Genomic DNA, 23,384 nt, shown 5'->3' with positions numbered 1-23,384 from the left:
AAGTATATATATTCTTGATCAGCATAGAATTCTACGTCGATTTATAAATGTCCGTCCGTCTGTGGAAATCACTCTAGCTTCCGAACGAAATGAAGTAGGTTGATAAAATTTTTACGGAAATGTGTATAATGTCTGCAGGACTTTTGGTAATGAAAATGGGCCATATAAGTCCACGTCTTCTAATAGCCCCGATATTCAGTATTTTGATGATTTTAGCGACATTACTTACCAGAATTGTTTCAAATTTCGCATTTGAAGTTCGTAATGGATACGAAAAAATTGTCTGTGCAGGTCCACGTTTTACAACTCCCATGGTTCGTCCCTATATTCGGAAATTTGGTGATTTTAGCTACATTATAAACAGATTTTTTCAAGTTTCGCGTCTGAATGTTGTAATAGCTTGTGACAAAAGTTGCCTATGTAAGTCCACGTTGTCGTACAGACCCTAATATACGGCTACATTCTTTATTATTTTTTTGAAAATTGCCAAATTTGTACCAAGTAGTGGAGGATATTCAAAATTCGGCGCGGCGAAACTTACAGCTTTTTCACTTGTTTACTTGTCACAATTATTTTTGTTTATTTGTTTCTTTAATTTTTTTGCAAATGCCGACGACAATTGCAACTAGGAGGCGGGTGAACGGTGTACGCGTCGCGTTGTAAAACTAAATTTTTGTTCTTATAATTCTTTCTTAAAGAATATTATTTTTTTCGCAAGGCACTTTTTTCACGTTACTCACCTGGTTGCTTTTAATGGAAACGAGATGATGATGACGATGAATGTGTGTATGGACTGTATGTTTATGTTGATAATGATGATGAAGTTTGGCTTTGCCAAAGAACAAAAGAAAACAATTAAATAATTTATTGCCGACAGCTCGTTATCCGGTCCGAAGTGACCAATGTTTGCACCAATGAGTGGAAACGGGGAAATGCAAACCAAACCAAATGTAAGAAAATAAAATATATAAAAACACAAAAGTGTGATTAGTATAAAATAAGGCAGATGCCAGGCTTTATTAATAAATTAGCGTTCCCCGGCACTTTCTAATTCTGCAACAGTATTTACTACTTCACCTGCATCTGGACCATGAATAATCATAGGAGATAAGGTTTTAAATCAGCCATATTTCTTTCTAATCCCTCGGCTTTTTCATTTTAGGTTCACTTTTATACTGACGCAATATTGAATGGAAAAACATTTGTACAAACAAGGTGTTAATATAAATCGGACCTAGTGGGATTCAGTTCAAACACATACATTTGAACTGACACTTACAGTCCTTCAAATTCTCCTTACAAGCACATAAACTTGAAGGAAAGACGATGATTATTAAATATTAAATTTGTTCTTATAATTCTTTCTTAAAGAATATTATTTTTTTCGCAAGGCACTTTTTTCACTTTACGCACCTGGTTTTTTTTTAATGGAAACGAGATGATGATGACGATGAATGTGTGTACGGACTTATGATGATGAAGTTTGGCTTTGCCAAAGAACAAAAGAAAACAATTAATTTATTGCCGACAGCTCGTTATCCGGTCCGAAGTGACCAGTGTTTGCACCAATGCGGGGAAAGGGGGAAATGCAAAGCAAACCAAATGTAACAAAATAAAATATATAAAAACACAAAAGTGTGATTAGTATAAAATAAGGCAGATGCTTTATTAATAAATTAAAATGGTTTAAGTGAGAAATATTACCTTTTTTGCACAATAGCGGGAAGAACCTTCGTTCGTATTGACGCGATAGAAGAATAGAGAGTTTTACAATAAGCAACAAGTATCCCAACATGAAGTAAGGCGGTGGTCGATTTGAAACATTTAGGCGGCCAAAAATATTTTTGGACATTAATGATTTTGAAATATATTATTCTAAATGAATCATTTATTAATTTACCAAAATAAATAAGAAAAACATATTTTCTGTAACAAAAACATATTTTATTTTCATAAAATACTAGCTGAATCCGGCGCGCTTCGCTACTTCTATAGAAGCCTATATGCATTCAAGTTTTTATATATAATTATTGTTGGTTAAAAAAAAATAATGAAACAAATTCAAAAATTAAAAAAAAGCAATTGTTGCAATACTTTAATGATTAAACTGAAAAAGAACTCGATCTACCATGAGAAAAGGAGGAACATGACAAATTTAGTCCGCATACGCTAAGGGTTTGGCCTTTTTAATTTCATAGCAAATGCCAAGAGTGCAGGAAACTGCAATCTTTTGAAGTTGAGTTGCATTTCAGTTGCAATTAGAGAATTCAAGGTAGCAACATACTTCTTCGTAACAATCGTATCCTCAATTAAATTGTTGTGCAGTTTTTTACTGTTAGCCAAATTTGGAGTCTGTATCTGTAATCGATCAATCAATGTGCATATAAAATCTAGATTTTTGGGAGGTACCTCCGATTCTGATGCTATATCTTCAGTTTTAAGTGGAATTTCAAAAATGTATGTAGCCTATGTTGTGGTATATTTGGAAATTTTCAGGAAAATATGTGCAGCGGTTTTCGAATCCATAACTTGCAAACAAACAAACATACATTTTCCTCGTTTATAGGTATAGATTCCTTGGAAGTTAGAATATACACGTTTCGTTTAGTTATAATAATACCACTAAACATTCGTCTATTTGCATGTTTTTGTTATAATTTCTACCAAATGAACTGTAATTTGAGAATTAAAATTGTCAGTATTGTGAAATCAAAATTTTCTTTTATGAAAACGTTTCCAATATAATTACAAATAACCAGACGGAAATGTGAGTCAAATCGGCCCAGCAGTTCTCAACTGATGTGTTACTATACTTTTTTAAATTTTATACATATAGATTTAAAGACGTCGCTGTGGACAGTTCCTCTGACCCCAAACAGATACCTAGGGTTGGGGGAGTCAAGAGTACGTCATATACTTACTATTGAACAGATATATTAATTATTTTGGCAAATATTAGGATTTTAGTTCAATCGAAAAAATTGGCGTGGTCACTTTTTCCTTGCATAAAAATTTAAATCGGGGTAGGACGGACATTTAAAAAAATATCTAAATTGGCCCAACCATTCTAAAATGATTCAATTACCAACGAACAACAATTGATTCATATATATAGGTTAAAAAGTAGGCGTGGTCAGTTCCTCAGCCCCCAAATGAATACTTAGGGTTGGATGGAAAGTCAATAGTATCTCGTGTAATAATTTCAAAGCGATATCTTCATTATTTTGGTGAATATAAGGATTTTAGATAAATCGAAATAGTGGGCGTAAAAGTAGGCGTGGTCAATATTTTTTTTCTTTAAAAACCTAACTCGGGGTATGACGAACCTTTGTACAAAAAAATTATGCAAATCGGTCCGGTCGTTCTCAACTGATTCCATTAATCAATACATGATTGTGTTTGGAGCTCGGCTGGTTCTAATAGTTATATGACTTCACTGGAAAACATCTTGTGTGAAGTTTCCTTTAACGATCTTTCACTACTTATGAGTGGATCTGAAGTAAGAAGCAATCTTTGATAAACATCACGGTTGCTTTTTTTCTTGAATTTCTTGAAAAATTCTGTCTGTATGACCAAAAATGTTTATTTCGAGCTTCTGTAGCCACCTCCGACAATTGGCCGATTGGAAGCAGTGCATTATCTATGATGATGGGCCATGACAGTCGTATAATTCCACATACCTACAGGCATATTTTTTGAATTTTGTTATATTTATTTTGTGTCCACTTGAAATCGCCTCCAATAAGATTTTAAATCTGTGTATTAATTCGTGGTTAATGCCTGTTATGTTCTCCGTAAATTCTGTGTTTTCAAAAAATATCCTACTCGTATTGCCACCAACAGCGCAGTTTCCACGCGGAATCTTTCTTGGATTTCATTTTTTCTTTCTACTTCTAATGCTATCTCTTCCTGTGTCCTTTTCTTTCCATATTTCTACCGAAATTCCAAACTCAAGAGCATTGGCACTTATCTCGTTCTTTTTGCTAAAATTATTGAAATCTTTGGAAGTGGCCCCACATATATAGCATCGGCTAGTTGAGGTCGTGTTGGTTACAGCATTGCACACATTGCCATCAACCATGGTCATGTTTAAAATCAGATTATAAGCAAATTCTTCTCCATCGATATTTACTTTTGTATGAGTGAGATTCTAAATTTCATTTTGCACATGACTTATTTCCTCTTTTGTTACATCTGTAGTTTTTTTCACATACCCAAATCTAATGGGGTGGTAAAATCGTGGTGTTGGGTTTTGCCACACATTATTGTTTTCTTTACCTCAAATAATTTGGAGTGGAACAAAAGAACTCAAAAAATACTAGCCTCGGAATCAGCGTCTTCCGAGAATTTTTGTGTGTAACGAGCTAGTTGTGACCCGTCACACCCCCGTTTATAAATAATCGTTAATGAATTTCTTTCAATATCGTTAAATATTTTACTTGCCTTTGTTGGTGAACTTCCTATTTCCTTGAGCAATTTTGAGGCATTTTTGTCCACTCATTTGCAATACGACTTGTGCGGCATGTAAAATCATTTCACCATCAAATTTCCTCAGTTTTTCTTCTCTTGCTTCGTTCACTTGAATCCGAAAATGATTTGCTCGGACGACCTGGTTGATTAAGCGAATGCACTGGTATTTCAAAAGTGTCTTCCAGCCACTTTTGGTAGGTTTTCATAAAAACTTCTTCAACTTTATGCGCTTTTGCCATCTCTTTTTAAATTCGTGTTTGATGTGCGAAAATGTATGCTTGAGGCTCTTCTTTTTTTCCACTGTGTCTTCGCAGGACAGTAGCAACTGGTTTTCTAAAAACTCCAATTTCTCATCCAAACTTTGTAAATTTTGTTATTGCATTTGCTCAAATAGACATTTACGGGTCACTATTTTCACCCCCGACGAACTAGGCACCTCCATAGCTAAAGAAAACATAAAATAAAAAAGGATTTTTTTTTCAATTTTTTAACAAAATACTTTGAAGTACTTTATTTAATGGATCTGCGGGATTCTGTGGCTACTATTTTTTAATAGAAAAGCTAAATGTGTAACGTATTCAATAAACAAAAAAATATTATCCGGACGAACCCGGAAACATAACAAAATTAATTAATTAAAAAAGGAGTTTTTTTTTCTACCAAAAATAAAGAATGTTCAACTACCGAAAAACATAGCGAAAGTTACAAATAAAAGATGAAACTTTTATTTATTTAATAGAAGCTTACCTGAGCTATAGGAATCACTTTCACTGCACTACACAACTTAAAACAACAAATTGCGTATTGCAAAAATTTGATATAATTTGGGCGCCCAAATAGAAGTACGTATCAAGTCTACGATTAAATTGCGTTTGACTGCACATAGCGGTGGCGTGTGGTTTTAAAAAATAAAATCTTTTAAATAAAATTCTGTCTTACCTACCGAGTATTTTTAATTTTGGACTTTTTACGCCTATTTACCCAATATCTACCTATATGCGTCGGTAATACGCTTTTTATACCCTCCACCATTGTATGGAGGGTATATTAAATTTGTCATTCCGTTTGTAACACCTAGAAATATCCATTTTAGACCCCACAAAGTATATATATTCTTGATCAGCATAGAATTCTACTTCGATTTATCAATGTCCGTCCGTCTGTGGAAATCACTCTAGCTTCCGAACGAAATGAAGTAGGTTGACAAATTTTAATGAAATGTGTATTATGTCTGCAGGACTTTTGGTACTGAAAATGGGCCTTGTAAGTCCACGTCTTCTAATAGCCCCCATATATCGGTACCCCCCGATATTCAGTATTTTGATGATTTTATCGACATTATTTACCGGAATTGTTTCAAATTTGGTATTTGAAGTTCGTAATAGACACTACAGCATAAAACAGAAAATGTGCCATGTAGGTCCACTTCTTCGTAAAGCCCGCATATAACGGTACCACCCCCCCCCCCCCCCCCCCCCCCCCCTATCTTCGGTATTCTGATGATTTTAGCGACATTATTTACCGGAATTGTTTCAAATTTGGTATTTGAAGTTCGTAATAGACACTACAGCATAAAACAGAAAATGTGCCATGTAGGTCCACTTCATCGTATAGCCCCCATATAACGGTACCCCCCGATATGCAGTATTTTGATGATTTTAGCGACATTATTTACCGGAATTGTTTCAAATTTGGTATTTGAAGTTCGTAAAAGACACTACAGTATAAAACAGAAATTGGGAAGTGGACCTACTTCCTCGTGTAGCCCCCACATTACGATACCTCCCGATATTCGGTATTTTTAATGATTTTAGCGACATTATTTACCAGAATTGTTTCAAATTTCGCATTTGAAGTTCGTAATGGATACTATAGCCTATGACACAAAAATTGTCTGTACAGGTCTACTTTTTACAACTCCCATGGTTCGTCCCTATATTCGGAAATTTGGTGATTTTAGCTACATTATAAACAGATTTTTTCAAGTTTCGCGTTTGAATGTTGTAATAGCTTGTGACAAAAGTTGCCTATGTAAGTCCACGTTGTCGTACAGACCCTAATATACGGCTACATTCTTTATTATTTTTTTGAAAATTGCCAAATTTGTACCAAGTAGTGGAGGATATTCAAAATTCGGCGCGGCGAAACTTACAGCTTTTTCACTTGTTTACTTGTCACAATTATTTTTGTTTATTTGTTTCTTTAATTTTTTTGCAAATGCCGACGACAATTGCAACTAGGAGGCGGGTGAACGGTGTACGCGTCGCGTTGTAAAACTAAATTTTTGTTCTTATAATTCTTTCTTAAAGAATATTATTTTTTTCGCAAGGCACTTTTTTCACGTTACTCACCTGGTTGCTTTTAATGGAAACGAGATGATGATGACGATGAATGTGTGTATGGACTGTATGTTTATGTTGATAATGATGATGAAGTTTGGCTTTGCCAAAGAACAAAAGAAAACAATTAAATAATTTATTGCCGACAGCTCGTTATCCGGTCCGAAGTGACCAATGTTTGCACCAATGAGTGGAAACGGGGAAATGCAAACCAAACCAAATGTAAGAAAATAAAATATATAAAAACACAAAAGTGTGATTAGTATAAAATAAGGCAGATGCCAGGCTTTATTAATAAATTAGCGTTCCCCGGCACTTTCTAATTCTGCAACAGTATTTACTACTTCACCTGCATCTGGACCATGAATATTCATAGGAGATAAGGTTTTAAATCAGCCATATTTCTTTCTAATCCCTCGGCTTTTTCATTTTAGGTTCACTTTTATACTGACGCAATATTGAATGGAAAAACATTTGTACAAACAAGGTGTTAATATAAATCGGACCTAGTGGGATTAAGTTCAAACACATACATTTGAACTGACACTTACAGTCCATTAACTTGAAGGAAAGACGATGATTATTAAATATTAAATTTGTTCTTATAATTCTTTCTTAAAGAATATTATTTTTTTCGCAAGGCACTTTTTTCACTTTACGCACCTGGTTTTTTTTTAATGGAAACGAGATGATGATGACGATGAATGTGTGTACGGACTTATGATGATGAAGTTTGGCTTTGCCAAAGAACAAAAGAAAACAATTAATTTATTGCCGACAGCTCGTTATCCGGTCCGAAGTGACCAGTGTTTGCACCAATGCGGGGAAAGGGGGAAATGCAAAGCAAACCAAATGTAACAAAATAAAATATATAAAAACACAAAAGTGTGATTAGTATAAAATAAGGCAGATGCTTTATTAATAAATTAAAATGGTTTAAGTGAGAAATATTACCTTTTTTGCACAATAGCGGGAAGAACCTTCGTTCGTATTGACGCGATAGAAGAATAGAGAGTTTTACAATAAGCAACAAGTATCCCAACATGAAGTAAGGCGGTGGTCGATTTGAAACATTTAGGCGGCCAAAAATATTTTTGGACATTAATGATTTTGAAATATATTATTCTAAATGAATCATTTATTAATTTACCAAAATAAATAAGAAAAACATATTTTCTGTAACAAAAACATATTTTATTTTCATAAAATACTAGCTGAATCCGGCGCGCTTCGCTACTTCTATAGAAGCCTATATGCATTCAAGTTTTTATATATAATTATTGTTGGTTAAAAAAAATAATGAAACAAATTCAAAAATTAAAAAAAAGCAATTGTTGCAATACTTTAATGATTAAACTGAAAAAGAACTCGATCTACCATGAGAAAAGGAGGAACATGACAAATTTAGTCCGCATACACTAAGGGTTTGGCCTTTTTAATTTCATAGCAAATTCCAAGAGTGCAGGAAACTGCAATCTTTTGAAGTTGAGTTGCATTTCAGTTGCAATTAGAGAATTCAAGGTAGCAACATACTTCTTCGTAACAATCGTATCCTCAATTAAATTGTTGTGCAGTTTTTTACTGTTAGCCAAATTTGGAGTCTGTATCTGTAATCGATCAATCAATGTGCATATAAAATCTAGATTTTTGGGAGGTACCTCCGATTCTGATGCTATATCTTCAGTTTTAAGTGGAATTTCAAAAATGTATGTAGCCTATGTTGTAGTATACTTGGAAATTTTCAGGAAAATATGTGCAGCGGTTTTCGAATCCATAACTTGCAAACAAACAAACATACATTTTCCTCGTTTATAGGTATAGATTCCTTGGAAGTTAGAATATACACGTTTCGTTTAGTTACAATAATACCACTAAACATTCGTCTATTTGCATGTTTTTGTTATAATTTCTACCAAATGAACTGTAATTTGAGAATTAAAATTGTCAGTATTGTGAAATCAAAATTTTCTTTTATGAAAACGTTTCCAATATAATTACAAATAACCAAACGGAAATGTGAGTCAAATCGGCCCAGCAGTTCTCAACTGATGTGTTACTATACTTTTTTAAATTTTATACATATAGATTTAAAGACGTCGCTGTGGACAGTTCCTCTGACCCCAAACAGATACCTAGGGTTGGGGGAGTCAAGAGTACGTCATATACTTACTATTGAACAGATATATTAATTATTTTGGCAAATATTAGGATTTTAGTTCAATCGAAAAAATTGGCGTGGTCACTTTTTCCTTGAATAAAAATTTAAATCGGGGTAGGACGGACATTTAAAAAAATATCTAAATTGGCCCAACCATTCTAAAATGATTCAATTACCAACGAACAACAATTGATTCATATATATAGGTTAAAAAGTAGGCGTGGTCAGTTCCTCAGCCCCCAAATGAATACTTAGGGTTGGATGGAAAGTCAATAGTATCTCGTGTAATAATTTCAAAGCGATATCTTCATTATTTTGGTGAATATAAGGATTTTAGATAAATCGAAATAGTGGGCGTAAAAGTAGGCGTGGTCAATATTTTTTTCTTTAAAAACCTAACTCGGGGTATGACGAACCTTTGTACAAAAAAATTATGCAAATCGGTCCGGTCGTTCTCAACTGATTCCATTAATCAATACATGATTGTGTTTGGAGCTCGGCTGGTTCTAATAGTTATATGACTTCACTGGAAAACATCTTGTGTGAAGTTTCCTTTAACGATCTTTCACTACTTATGAGTGGATCTGAAGTAAGAAGCAATCTTTGATAAACATCACGGTTGCTTTTTTTCTTGAATTTCTTGAAAAATTCTGTCTGTATGGCCAAAAATGTTTATTTCGAGCTTCTGTAGCCACCTCCGACAATTGGCCGATTGGAAGCAGTGCATTATCTATGATGATGGGCCATGACAGTCGTATAATTCCACATACCTACAGGCATATTTTTTGAATTTTGTTATATTTATTTTGTGTCCACTTGAAATCGCCTCCAATAAGATTTTAAATCTGTGTATTAATTCGTGGTTAATGCCTGTTATGTTCTCCGCAAATTCTGTGTTTTCAAAAAATATCCTACTCGTATTGCCACCAACAGCGCAGTTTCCACGCGGAATCTTTCTTGGATTTCATTTTTTCTTTCTACTTCTAATGCTATCTCTTCCTGTGTCCTTTTCTTTCCATATTTCTACCGAAATTCCAAACTCAAGAGCATTGGCACTTATCTCGTTCTTTTTGCTAAAATTATTGAAATCTTTGGAAGTGGCCCCACATATATAGCATCGGCTAGTTGAGGTCGTGTTGGTTACAGCATTGCACACATTGCCATCAACCATGGTCATGTTTAAAATCAGATTATAAGCAAATTCTTCTCCATCGATATTTACTTTTGTATGAGTGAGATTCTAAATTTCATTTTGCACATGACTTATTTCCTCTTTTGTTACATCTGTAGTTTTTTTCACATACCCAAATCTAATGGGGTGGTAAAATCGTGGTGTTGGGTTTTGCCACACATTATTGTTTTCTTTACCTCAAATAATTTGGAGTGGAACAAAAGAACTCAAAAAATACTAGCCTCGGAATCAGCGTCTTCCGAGAATTTTTGTGTGTAACGAGCTAGTTGTGACCCGTCACACCCCCGTTTATAAATAATCGTTAATGAATTTCTTTCAATATCGTTAAATATTTTACTTGCCTTTGTTGGTGAACTTCCTATTTCCTTGAGCAATTTTGAGGCATTTTTGTCCACTCATTTGCAATACGACTTGTGCGGCATGTAAAATCATTTTACCATCAAATTTCCTCAGTTTTTCTTCTCTTGCTTCGTTCACTTGAATCCGAAAATGATTTGCTCGGACGACCTGGTTGATTAAGCGAATGCACTGGTATTTCAAAAGTGCCTTCCAGCCACTTTTGGTAGGTTTTCATAAAAACTTCTTCAACTTTATGCGCTTTTGCCATCTCTTTTTAAATTCGTGTTTGATGTGCGAAAATGTATGCTTGAGGCTCTTCTTTTTTTTCCACTGTGTCTTCGCAGGACAATAGCAACTGGTTTTCTAAAAACTCCAATTTCTCATCCAAACTTTGTAAATTTTGTTATTGCATTTGCTCAAATAGACATTTACGGGTCACTATTTTCACCCCCGACGAACTAGGCACCTCCATAGCTAAAGAAAACATAAAATAAAAAAGGATTTTTTTTTTAAATTTTTTAACAAAATACTTTGAAGTACTTTATTTAATGGATCTGCGGGATTCTGTGGCTACTATTTTTTAATAGAAAAGCTAAATGTGTAACGTATTCAATAAACAAAAAAATATTATCCGGACGAACCCGGAAACATAACAAAATTAATTAATTAAAAAAGGAGTTTTTTTTCTACCAAAAATAAAGAATGTTCAACTACCGAAAAACATAGCGAAAGTTACAAATAAAAGATGAAACTTTTATTTATTTAATAGAAGCTTACCTGAGCTATAGGAATCACTTTCACTGCACTACACAACTTAAAACAACAAATTGCGTATTGCAAAAATTTGATATAATTTGGGCGCCCAAATAGAAGTACGTATCAAGTCTACGATTAAATTGCGTTTGACTGCACATAGCGGTGGCGTGTGGTTTTAAAAAATAAAATCTTTTAAATAAAATTCTGTCTTACCTACCGAGTATTTTTAATTTTGGACTTTTTACGCCTATTTACCCAATATCTACCTATATGCGTCGGTAATACGCTTTTTATACCCTCCACCATTGTATGGAGGGTATATTAAATTTGTCATTCCGTTTGTAACACCTAGAAATATCCATTTTAGACCCCACAAAGTATATATATTCTTGATCAGCATAGAATTCTACTTCGATTTATCAATGTCCGTCCGTCTGTGGAAACCACTCTAGCTTCCGAACGAAATGAAGTAGGTTGACAAATTTTACTGAAATGTGTATTATGTCTGCAGGACTTTTGGTACTGAAAATGGGCCTTGTAAGTCCACGTCTTCTAATAGCCCCCATATATCGGTACCCCCCGATATTCAGTATTTTGATGATTTTAGCGACATTATTTACCGGAATTGTTTCAAATTTGGTATTTGAAGTTCGTAATAGACACTACAGCATAAAACAGAAAATGTGCCATGTAGGTCCACTTCTTCGTAAAGCCCGCATATAACGGTACCAACCCCCCCTATCTTCGGTATTCTGATGATTTTAGCGACATTATTTACCGGAATTGTTTCAAATTTGGTATTTGAAGTTCGTAATAGACACTGCAGCATAAAACAGAAAATGTGCCATGTAGGTCCACTTCATCGTATAGCCCCCATATAACGGTACCCCCCGATATTCGGTATTTTGATGATTTTAGCGACATTATTTACCGGAATTGTTTCAAATTTGGTATTTGAAGTTCGTAATAGACACTACAGTATAAAACAGAAATTGGGCCATGTAGGTCCACTTCCTCGTGTAGCCCCCACATTACGATACCTCCCGATATTCGGTATTTTTAATGATTTTAGCGACATTATTTACCAGAATTGTTTCAAATTTCGCATTTGAAGTTCGTAATGGATACTATAGCCTATGACAAAAAATTGTCTGTGCAGGTCTACTTTTTACAACTCCCATGGTTCGTCCCTATATTCGGAAATTTGGTGATTTTAGCTACATTATAAACAGATTTTTTCAAGTTTCGCGTTTGAATGTTGTAATAGCTTGTGACAAAAGTTGCCTATGTAAGTCCACGTTGTCGTACAGACCCTAATATACGGCTACATTCTTTATTATTTTTTTGAAAATTGCCAAATTTGTACCAAGTAGTGGAGGATATTCAAAATTCGGCGCGGCGAAACTTACAGCTTTTTCACTTGTTTACTTGTCACAATTATTTTTGTTTATTTGTTTCTTTAATTTTTTTGCAAATGCCGACGACAATTGCAACTAGGAGGCGGGTGAACGGTGTACGCGTCGCGTTGTAAAACTAAATTTTTGTTCTTATAATTCTTTCTTAAAGAATATTATTTTTTTCGCAAGGCACTTTTTTCACGTTACTCACCTGGTTGCTTTTAATGGAAACGAGATGATGATGACGATGAATGTGTGTATGGACTGTATGTTTATGTTGATAATGATGATGAAGTTTGGCTTTGCCAAAGAACAAAAGAAAACAATTAAATAATTTATTGCCGACAGCTCGTTATCCGGTCCGAAGTGACCAATGTTTGCACCAATGAGTGGAAACGGGGAAATGCAAAGCAAACCAAATGTAAGAAAATAAAATATATAAAAACACAAAAGTGTGATTAGTATAAAATAAGGCAGATGCCAGGCTTTATTAATAAATTAGCGTTCCCCGGCACTTTCTAATTCTGCAACAGTATTTACTACTTCACCTGCATCTGGACCATGAATAATCATAGGAGATAAGGTTTTAAATCAGCCATATTTCTTTCTAATCCCTCGGCTTTTTCATTTTAGGTTCACTTTTATACTGACGCAATATTGAATGGAAAAACATTTGTACAAACAAGGTGTTAATATAAATCGGACCTAGTGGGATTCAGTTCAAACACATACATTTGAACTGACACTTACAGTCCTTCAAATTCTCCTTACAAGCACATAAACTTGAAGGAAAGACGATGATTATTAAATATTAAATTTGTTCTTATAATTCTTTCTTAAAGAATATTATTTTTTTCGCAAGGCACTTTTTTCACTTTACGCACCTAGTTTTTTTTTAATGGAAACGAGATGATGATGACGATGAATGTGTGTACGGACTGTATGTTTATGATGATGAAGTTTGGCTTTGCCAAAGAACAAAAGAAAACAATTAATTTATTGCCGACAGCTCTTTATCCGGTCCGAAGTGACCAGTGTTTGCACCAATGCGGGGAAAGGGGGAAATGCAAAGCAAACCAAATGTAACAAAATAAAATATATAAAAACACAAAAGTGTGATTAGTATAGATGCAGATGCTTTATTAATAAATTAAAATGGTTTAAGTGAGAAATATTACCTTTTTTGCACAATAGCGGGAAGAACCTTCGTTCGTATTGACGCGATAGAAGAATAGAGAGTTTTACAATAAGCAACAAGTATCCCAACATGAAGTAAGGCGGTGGTCGATTTGAAACATTTAGGCGGCCAAAAATATTTTTGGACATTAATGATTTTGAAATATATTATTCTAAATGAATCATTTATTAATTTACCAAAATAAATAAGAAAAACATATTTTCTGTAACAAAAACATATTTTATTTTCATAAAATACTAGCTGAATCCGGCGCGCTTCGCTACTTCTATAGAAGCCTATATGCATTCAAGTTTTTATATATAATTATTGTTGGTTAAAAAAAAATAATGAAACAAATTCAAAAATTAAAAAAAAGCAATTGTTGCAATACTTTAATGATTAAACTGAAAAAGAACTCGATCTACCATGAGAAAAGGAGGAACATGACAAATTTAGTCCGCATACACTAAGGGTTTGGCCTTTTTAATTTCATAGCAAATTCCAAGAGTGCAGGAAACTGCAATCTTTTGAAGTTGAGTTGCATTTCAGTTGCAATTAGAGAATTCAAGGTAGCAACATACTTCTTCGTAACAATCGTATCCTCAATTAAATTGTTGTGCAGTTTTTTACTGTTAGCCAAATTTGGAGTCTGTATCTGTAATCGATCAATCAATGTGCATATAAAATCTAGATTTTTGGGAGGTACCTCCGATTCTGATGCTATATCTTCAGTTTTAAGTGGAATTTCAAAAATGTATGTAGCCTATGTTGTAGTATACTTGGAAATTTTCAGGAAAATATGTGCAGCGGTTTTCGAATCCATAACTTGCAAACAAACAAACATACATTTTCCTCGTTTATAGGTATAGATTCCTTGGAAGTTAGAATATACACGTTTCGTTTAGTTATAATAATACCACTAAACATTCGTCTATTTGCATGTTTTTGTTATAATTTCTACCAAATGAACTGTAATTTGAGAATTAAAATTAAATTAAACGTTTCCAATATAATTACAAATAACCAAACGGAAATGTGAGTCAAATCGGCCCAGCAGTTCTCAACTGATGTGTTACTATACTTTTTTAAATTTTATACATATAGATTTAAAGACGTCGCTGTGGACAGTTCCTCTGACCCCAAACAGATACCTAGGGTTGGGGGAGTCAAGAGTACGTCATATACTTACTATTGAACAGATATATTAATTATTTTGGCAAATATTAGGATTTTAGTTCAATCGAAAAAATTGGCGTGGTCACTTTTTCCTTGCATAAAAATTTAAATCGGGGTAGGACGGACATTTAAAAAAATATCTAAATTGGCCCAACCATTCTAAAATGATTCAATTACCAACGAACAACAATTGATTCATATATATAGGTTAAAAAGTAGGCGTGGTCAGTTCCTCAGCCCCCAAATGAATACTTAGGGTTGGATGGAAAGTCAATAGTATCTCGTGTAATAATTTCAAAGCGATATCTTCATTATTTTGGTGAATATAAGGATTTTAGATAAATCGAAATAGTGGGCGTAAAAGTAGGCGTGGTCAATATTTTTTTTCTTTAAAAACCTAACTCGGGGTATGACGAACCTTTGTACAAAAAAATTATGCAAATCGGTCCGGTCGTTCTCAACTGATTCCATTAATCAATACATGATTGTGTTTGGAGCTCGGCTGGTTCTAATAGTTATATGACTTCACTGGAAAACATCTTGTGTGAAGTTTCCTTTAACGATCTTTCACTACTTATGAGTGGATCTGAAGTAAGAAGCAATCTTTGATAAACATCACGGTTGCTTTTTTTCTTGAATTTCTTGAAAAATTCTGTCTGTATGGCCAAAAATGTTTATTTCGAGCTTCTGTAGCCACCTCCGACAATTGGCCGATTGGAAGCAGTGCATTATCTATGATGATGGGCCATGACAGTCGTATAATTCCACATACCTACAGGCATATTTTTTGAATTTTGTTATATTTATTTTGTGTCCACTTGAAATCGCCTCCAATAAGATTTTAAATCTGTGTATTAATTCGTGGTTAATGCCTGTTATGTTCTCCGCAAATTCTGTGTTTTCAAAAAATATCCTACTCGTATTGCCACCAACAGCGCAGTTTCCACGCGGAATCTTTCTTGGATTTCATTTTTTCTTTCTACTTCTAATGCTATCTCTTCCTGTGTCCTTTTCTTTCCATATTTCTACCGAAATTCCAAACTCAAGAGCATTGGCACTTATCTCGTTCTTTTTGCTAAAATTATTGAAATCTTTGGAAGTGGCCCCACATATATAGCATCGGCTAGTTGAGGTCGTGTTGGTTACAGCATTGCACACATTGCCATCAACCATGGTCATGTTTAAAATCAGATTATAAGCAAATTCTTCTCCATCGATATTTACTTTTGTATGAGTGAGATTCTAAATTTCATTTTGCACATGACTTATTTCCTCTTTTGTTACATCTGTAGTTTTTTTCACATACCCAAATCTAATGGGGTGATAAAATCGTGGTGATGGTGGTGTTGGGTTTTGCCACACATTATTGTTTTCTTTACCTCAAATAATTTGGAGTGGAACAAAAGAACTCAAAAAATACTAGCCTCGGAATCAGCGTCTTCCGAGAATTTTTGTGTGTAACGAGCTAGTTGTGACCCGTCACACCCCCGTTTATAAATAATCGTTAATGAATTTCTTTCAATATCGTTAAATATTTTACTTGCCTTTGTTGGTGAACTTCCTATTTCCTTGAGCAATTTTGAGGCATTTTTGTCCACTCATTTGCAATACGACTTGTGCGGCATGTAAAATCATTTCACCATCAAATTTCCTCAGTTTTTCTTCACTTGCTTCGTTCACTTGAATCCGAAAATGATTTGCTCGGACGACCTGGTTGATTAAGCGAATGCACTGGTATTTCAAAAGTGCCTTCCAGCCACTTTTGGTAGGTTTTCATAAAAACTTCTTCAACTTTATGCGCTTTTGCCATCTCTTTTTAAATTCGTGTTTGATGTGCGAAAATGTATGCTTGAGGCTCTTCTTTTTTTTCCACTGTGTCTTCGCAGGACAATAGCAACTGGTTTTCTAAAAACTCCAATTTCTCATCCAAACTTTGTAAATTTTGTTATTGCATTTGCTCAAATAGACATTTACGGGTCACTATTTTCACCCCCGACGAACTAGGCACCTCCATAGCTAAAGAAAACATAAAATAAAAAAGGATTTTTTTTCAATTTTTTAACAAAATACTTTGAAGTACTTTATTTAATGGATCTGCGGGATTCTGTGGCTACTATTTTTTAATAGAAAAGCTAAATGTGTAACGTATTCAATAAACAAAAAAATATTATCCGGACGAACCCGGAAACATAACAAAATTGCTTTTGAAATTAAAAAAGGAGTTTTTTTTTCTACCAAAAATAAAGAATGTTCAACTACCGAAAAACATAGCGAAAGTTACAAATAAAAGATGAAACTTTTATTTATTTAATAGAAGCTTACCTGAGCTATAGGAATCACTTTCACTGCACTACACAACTTAAAACAACAAATTGCGTATAGCAAAAATTTGATATAATTTTGGCGCCCAAATAGAAGTACGTATCAAGTCTACGATTAAATTGCGTTTGACTGCACATATCGGTGGCGTGTGGTTTTAAAAAATAAAATCTTTTAAATAAAATTCTGTCTTACCTACCGAGTATTTTTAATTTTGGACTTTTTACGCCTATTTACCCAATATCTACCTATATGCGTCGGTAATACGCTTTTTATACCCTCCACCATTGTATGGAGGGTATATTAAATTTGTCATTCCGTTTGTAACACCTAGAAATATCCATTTTAGACCCCACAAAGTATATATATTCTTGATCAGCATAGAATTCTACTTCGATTTATCAATGTCCGTCCGTCTGTGGAAATCACTCTAGCTTCCGAACGAAATGAAGTAGGTTGACAAATTTTACTGAAATGTGTATTATGTCTGCAGGACTTTTGGTACTGAAAATGGGCCTTGTAAGTCCACGTCTTCTAATAGCCCCCATATATCGGTACCCCCCGATATTCAGTATTTTGATGATTTTAGCGACATTATTTACCGGAATTGTTTCAAATTTGGTATTTGAAGTTCGTAATAGACACTACAGCATAAAACAGAAAATGTGCCATGTAGGTCCACTTCTTCGTAAAGCCCGCATATAACGGTACCACCCCCCCCTATCTTCGGTATTCTGATGATTTTAGCGACATTATTTACCGGAATTGTTTCAAATTTGGTATTTGAAGTTCGTAATAGACACTACAGTATAAAAAAGAAATTGGGCCATGTAGGTCCACTTCCTCGTGTAGCCCCCACATTACGATACCTCCCGATATTCGGTATTTTTAATGATTTTAGCGACATTATTTACCAGAATTGTTTCAAATTTCGCATTTGAAGTTCGTAATGGATACTATAGCCTATGACAAAAAATTGTCTGTGCAGGTCTACTTTTTACAACTTCCATGGTTCGTCCCTATATTCGGAAATTTGGTGATTTTAGCTACATTATAAACAGATTTTTTCAAGTTTCGCGTTTGAATGTTGTAATAGCTTGTGACAAAAGTTGCCTATGTAAGTCCACGTTGTCGTACAGACCCTAATATACGGCTACATTCTTTATTATTTTTTTGAAAATTGCCAAATTTGTACCAAGTAGTGGAGGATATTCAAAATTCGGCGCGGCGAAACTTACAGCTTTTTCACTTGTTTACTTGTCTCAATTATTTTTGTTTATTTGTTTCTTTAATTTTTTTGCAAATGCCGACGTCAAAAAAAATATTTGCAATTGCAACTAGGAGGCGGGTGAACGGGGTACGCGTCGCGTTGTAAAACTAAATTTTTGTTCTTATAATTCTTTCTTAAAGAATATTATTTTTTTCGCAAGGCACTTTTTTCACGTTACTCACCTGGTTGCTTTTAATGGAAACGAGATGATGATGACGATGAATGTGTGTATGGACTGTATGTTTATGTTGATAATGATGATGAAGTTTGGCTTTGCCAAAGAACAAAAGAAAACAATTAAATAATTTATTGCCGACAGCTCGTTATCCGGTCCGAAGTGACCAATGTTTGCACCAATGAGTGGAAACGGGGAAATGCAAAGCAAACCAAATGTAAGAAAATAAAATATATAAAAACACAAAAGTGTGATTAGTATAAAATAAGGCAGATGCCAGGCTTTATTAATAAATTAGCGTTCCCCGGCACTTTCTAATTCTGCAACAGTATTTACTACTTCACCTGCATCTGGACCATGAATAATCATAGGAGATAAGGTTTTAAATCAGCCATATTTCTTTCTAATCCCTCGGCTTTTTCATTTTAGGTTCACTTTTATACTGACGCAATATTGAATGGAAAAACATTTGTACAAACAAGGTGTTAATATAAATCGGACCTAGTGGGATTCAGTTCAAACACATACATTTGAACTGACACTTACAGTCCTTCAAATTCTCCTTACAAGCACATAAACTTGAAGGAAAGACGATGATTATTAAATAAACCCAAATTCGTTATGGTCGCCTTATAAAAGACAACTGATTAGCTCTTTATTATTTTCATTATTTTATACAAATAATTTCTTAGCATAATTGATTACTTGCATAAAGTGAAACTAGGTCAAATATTATTAATACAAAGTGAATAAATGAAATTGTTATACATTGAACCGAAATAAACGTTAATAAATGGCTTACATAAAAATGCTGAATTAACAAACTAAAATAAAGCTGTAAATACGACATAACTAAACTACAACTTAAATATAAATATGTATGTAGATACGTATGTGTTAACATTCTCCGCCGCGTTGACAGTGTTCAAGCAGAAACGGAGCCATTTGTCGCTGATTGGTGAGTTCTTGCAGCTGGAGTAGGTGTAAATTGAGCTGGTTTGTTGAACTTTAAATGCATTCTCTAACTCAGCAGACCATGCAGAATAATAATGCAGCAACATAACGAGGTGTAGCTAACTGCATGATGGTGAAGACTGGTGGAGTGGATAAGTTGTGGCAAATGCTTAAGAGTTGATTCATTCAACTGCCGTTGTATATTATCCAATACTTCCAGATGAATCTTGTAAGAAGTAGTGTTCGTGAGCGTTAAAATCTTTTCTATTTCCTGTGTTGGACTTATAGAATGGATGTCTTTTAATCTCACATATGAAGTGTGTATGCTGTTTGAGGGTTCAAAATGCCCATGTATGGTAACAAAATGGTTCTTCATGACACAGTTGGAACCCATCTCTATTATTCCGGCATTCTTGATGATGATAAGATTTGTCTCCATACCGCACACAATAGAAGATTCCACATCGACAGTAGTAGCGAAGATCGTTCTATTTTGATGATGCAATTGGGTCCATACTGTAGATCCAATAATTTTGTTGAGATTGCAATTGGCAGTTGAATGATTATTAAAGGTATTGACTTCACAGGGGTTGGCGACTGCGTTCCTCCGGAGTTTGGAGCGCTGATTTCTACAGATGTATTCGTCATTCTTTGGTTTAAGGCATCTTGATATGTCCTCAGGTTGGAAAAGTATGTATTCGACTCTGTGCGCATCTGTAGCCAAATATGACTTTTCTAGGTTAATGGCTATTAGAGTGCCATTCCTTATTGTTGGAACAGGTACCGCCTTGAATAGTTCAAAAAACTGTGCTTGACTAAGGGTATCTTGACCTCGAAGATGACTTCATGCTTTGTCACTGCACCCTTGACGCTCATAAGTTTATAGAGCTCAATCAAGTTCTCATCGTCCGTTGGTAAAGCATGCGAAATTGGAGGATTAGCCTTGATTATGTTAATTTCTTCTCTCAATTGATGAGGAGACAGTAAAAGTGGACTTATTTTGCCATTATGTGTATCGGAAATACACTAATGATTTCCGACTCTACTCTCTGCAGGTTCATTGCGGAGAATACCAGGTACGTTGACAAGAGTCCGACAAGCTGTGAGTTTTTTAACTGGGAATACTCTTTATCCACATCATTATTTATTTTCTCAACCATTTCTGAGATCTCTTGTATCCTTTGTTGATTGCCGATCTCATCTTGTTTTATGACATTAATGGTAGAGTCAACTATTGAAGTTTGGGCTTTCAACAGACTTGTCATGTGCTCGTGCTCTATTCTTGCCTTGCTAATGGTTTTAGCCATTTCTTCCGCATAATCAGCATCAAGGACACCAAAAAGTGAACGCGCAATATAGCCGACTATATTGAATGGAGATCTTTTAAACCATCTGTTGGCAAATAACTCCTTTTCCTTTAGTAGTTCATTTTTTATGTGTTTGAGATTGCTCACGAACATGTCACACATCTCGTGTTGCTGAATTACAGGACACATCTGCTGCAGCGATTGTGAACCGGTTGAAAGCGACTATTTCTGATGCAAAAGGCGTTAAATCGTAATACACCAACATTTTCTATTCTGCCGTGTTAAGTTTCACTGTTCCCAAGCCTTCGAAATATAATCCCAGATCATTGTGAAATTGCGTTATTTTCAGCATGTCGCATAGGACCACAGGCATTAGAAGCAAGGCTAATATTACTGATAGCATTATGGGACAATTTGCGATCTTCATTCTTTTCCTCGGGATGGTATCTTTCCCATCTTCCTCTTGCCTAGAAGAGCCGATGTCACCCTGCGTTGTCTGGTCCGTGGATAATTCAATATGCTCCTCTGGAAACCGTGGAGCCAACCTCTGAATGACCCGTTTGTATACTCCAGTTGATGTTTTCACATCAGCAACTCGTACAGCTCCATCGTCACCAGCGAACACATTGAGAATTCTTCCCAATGGCCACTTCATCGGTGGTAAATTATCTTCCTTGATGATGACCATATCACCTTTCCGAAGATTGTTCATCTTTCTCCTCCATTTGTTCCGTTGTTGCAGTTCGTGGAGGTATTCATCCGACCATCTCCTCCAGAACTGCTGCTTGATATGTGAGAGCAGCTTCCAATGAGATATGCTGGATGTCTTAACAGATTCTGCTCTGCTGTCTACTTGTGTAGTTAAAGCCTCCCCGATTAAAAAGTGTCCTGGTGTCAATGCTTCAAGACAATCAGGATCGTTTGACAAAGGCGTGAGCGGCCGGGAATTTAGGATTGCTTCTATCTCGAATATGATCGTTTCCAATTCCTCATGTGTTAAGTTTTCCGTTGACACGCTACGTATCAAGAGACTTTACTGCTGCTTCCCATAAACCTCCGAAATGCGGTGCTCTTGGTGGGATGAAATGAAAGTGAATGCTTTTAGAGCTTGAGGTTGAAATAATTGATTCTTGTGCTTTATCCGAATACATATATTTTTAGATAGCTCCGCTAAATTATTCTTGGCTCCAACGAAGTTCGTAGCATTGTAGCAATATATGTTTTGGCAGTGCCCACGCCGCGCAATGAAGCGTTTAAGTGCGCCAATAAAAGCTTCTGTGGATAAATCAGACACAAGTTCTAGGTGAACTGCCTTTGTGGCAAAACAATAGAAGACAGCTACATAAGCCTTGGTTGGTCGCTTACCCCTCACTTTGTAATGTATCCAAAATGGCCCACAATAATCAACTCCTGAGTTTATAAATGGCCGTGCGGGAGTTACTTTTGTTGCAGGCAGCTGTCCCATTATTTGTTGATACAGTTGGGGTCGTGCTCTGGTGCACCTTATACATTTTTGAACCGTTGATCTGGCAGTTATTTTCCCTCTGATTGGCCAAAATCGTTGTCTTATTGTGTTTAACAGCGCTTGAGGTCCACAATGTTTGTTTTCTTCATGAATCGTCGTAAAAAACAATTTTACTAATGGACCGTTATATGACAATATTATTGGATGTTTTGCCTCCGGTTGAAGCATAGAATGTTCCAATCTTCCACCTACGCGAAGGACACCTTCTTCATCCAAGTACGGGACAGGTTGCATAGAGAGCTGTGTTTGCTAATTTGCTTCTCAGCTTTCAACTATATATAGCATGTATAGCTATGTATAGCATGAGTAATTAACCGGAGGGAGTCATTTAACTCCTCAGGGTTAAGGGCCTTACTTCTGGACCGCTGAGACCTTTGGATCCGCGCATTTCTTATAAATCTGAGGACGTATGACACAATCCTTTGTAGTCTCCTGAAGGAATTTTTGTGATCGATTCCATCTATAAAGTGGATGTCAGAGGATACTATAGCAGTCGTAGCGACAACCTTTAGCTCCATGTTATTTGTAAGAGCAGTTTGAGGAGGACATTTAGCAGGCCACAACTCCTCCTTTCCGTGAAGAAAAACTGGACCATGAAACCATAATCGGCTCTTATATAGGTCTACTGGTTGCAGGCCTCGAGAAAGGATGTCGGCAGAATTCTCCTTTGAGGGAACGTGCTTCCATTGCTCTGGTAATGACAATGTTTGAATGTCTGATACCCTATTTGCCACAAATGTCTTATATAAGGTTGACTGGGATTTTATCCAGACAAGGACAATTTCCGAGTCGGTCCATAGAAACATGGGATGACTATGAAGCTTTAAGTC

Source organism: Musca domestica, unplaced genomic scaffold (genome assembly GCF_030504385.1).
Source record: "Musca domestica strain aabys unplaced genomic scaffold, Musca_domestica.polishedcontigs.V.1.1 6, whole genome shotgun sequence".
In the NCBI taxonomy this organism is placed as follows: Eukaryota; Metazoa; Arthropoda; class Insecta; order Diptera; family Muscidae; genus Musca; species Musca domestica.
Note: the sequence above shows the minus strand (reverse complement) of the source record.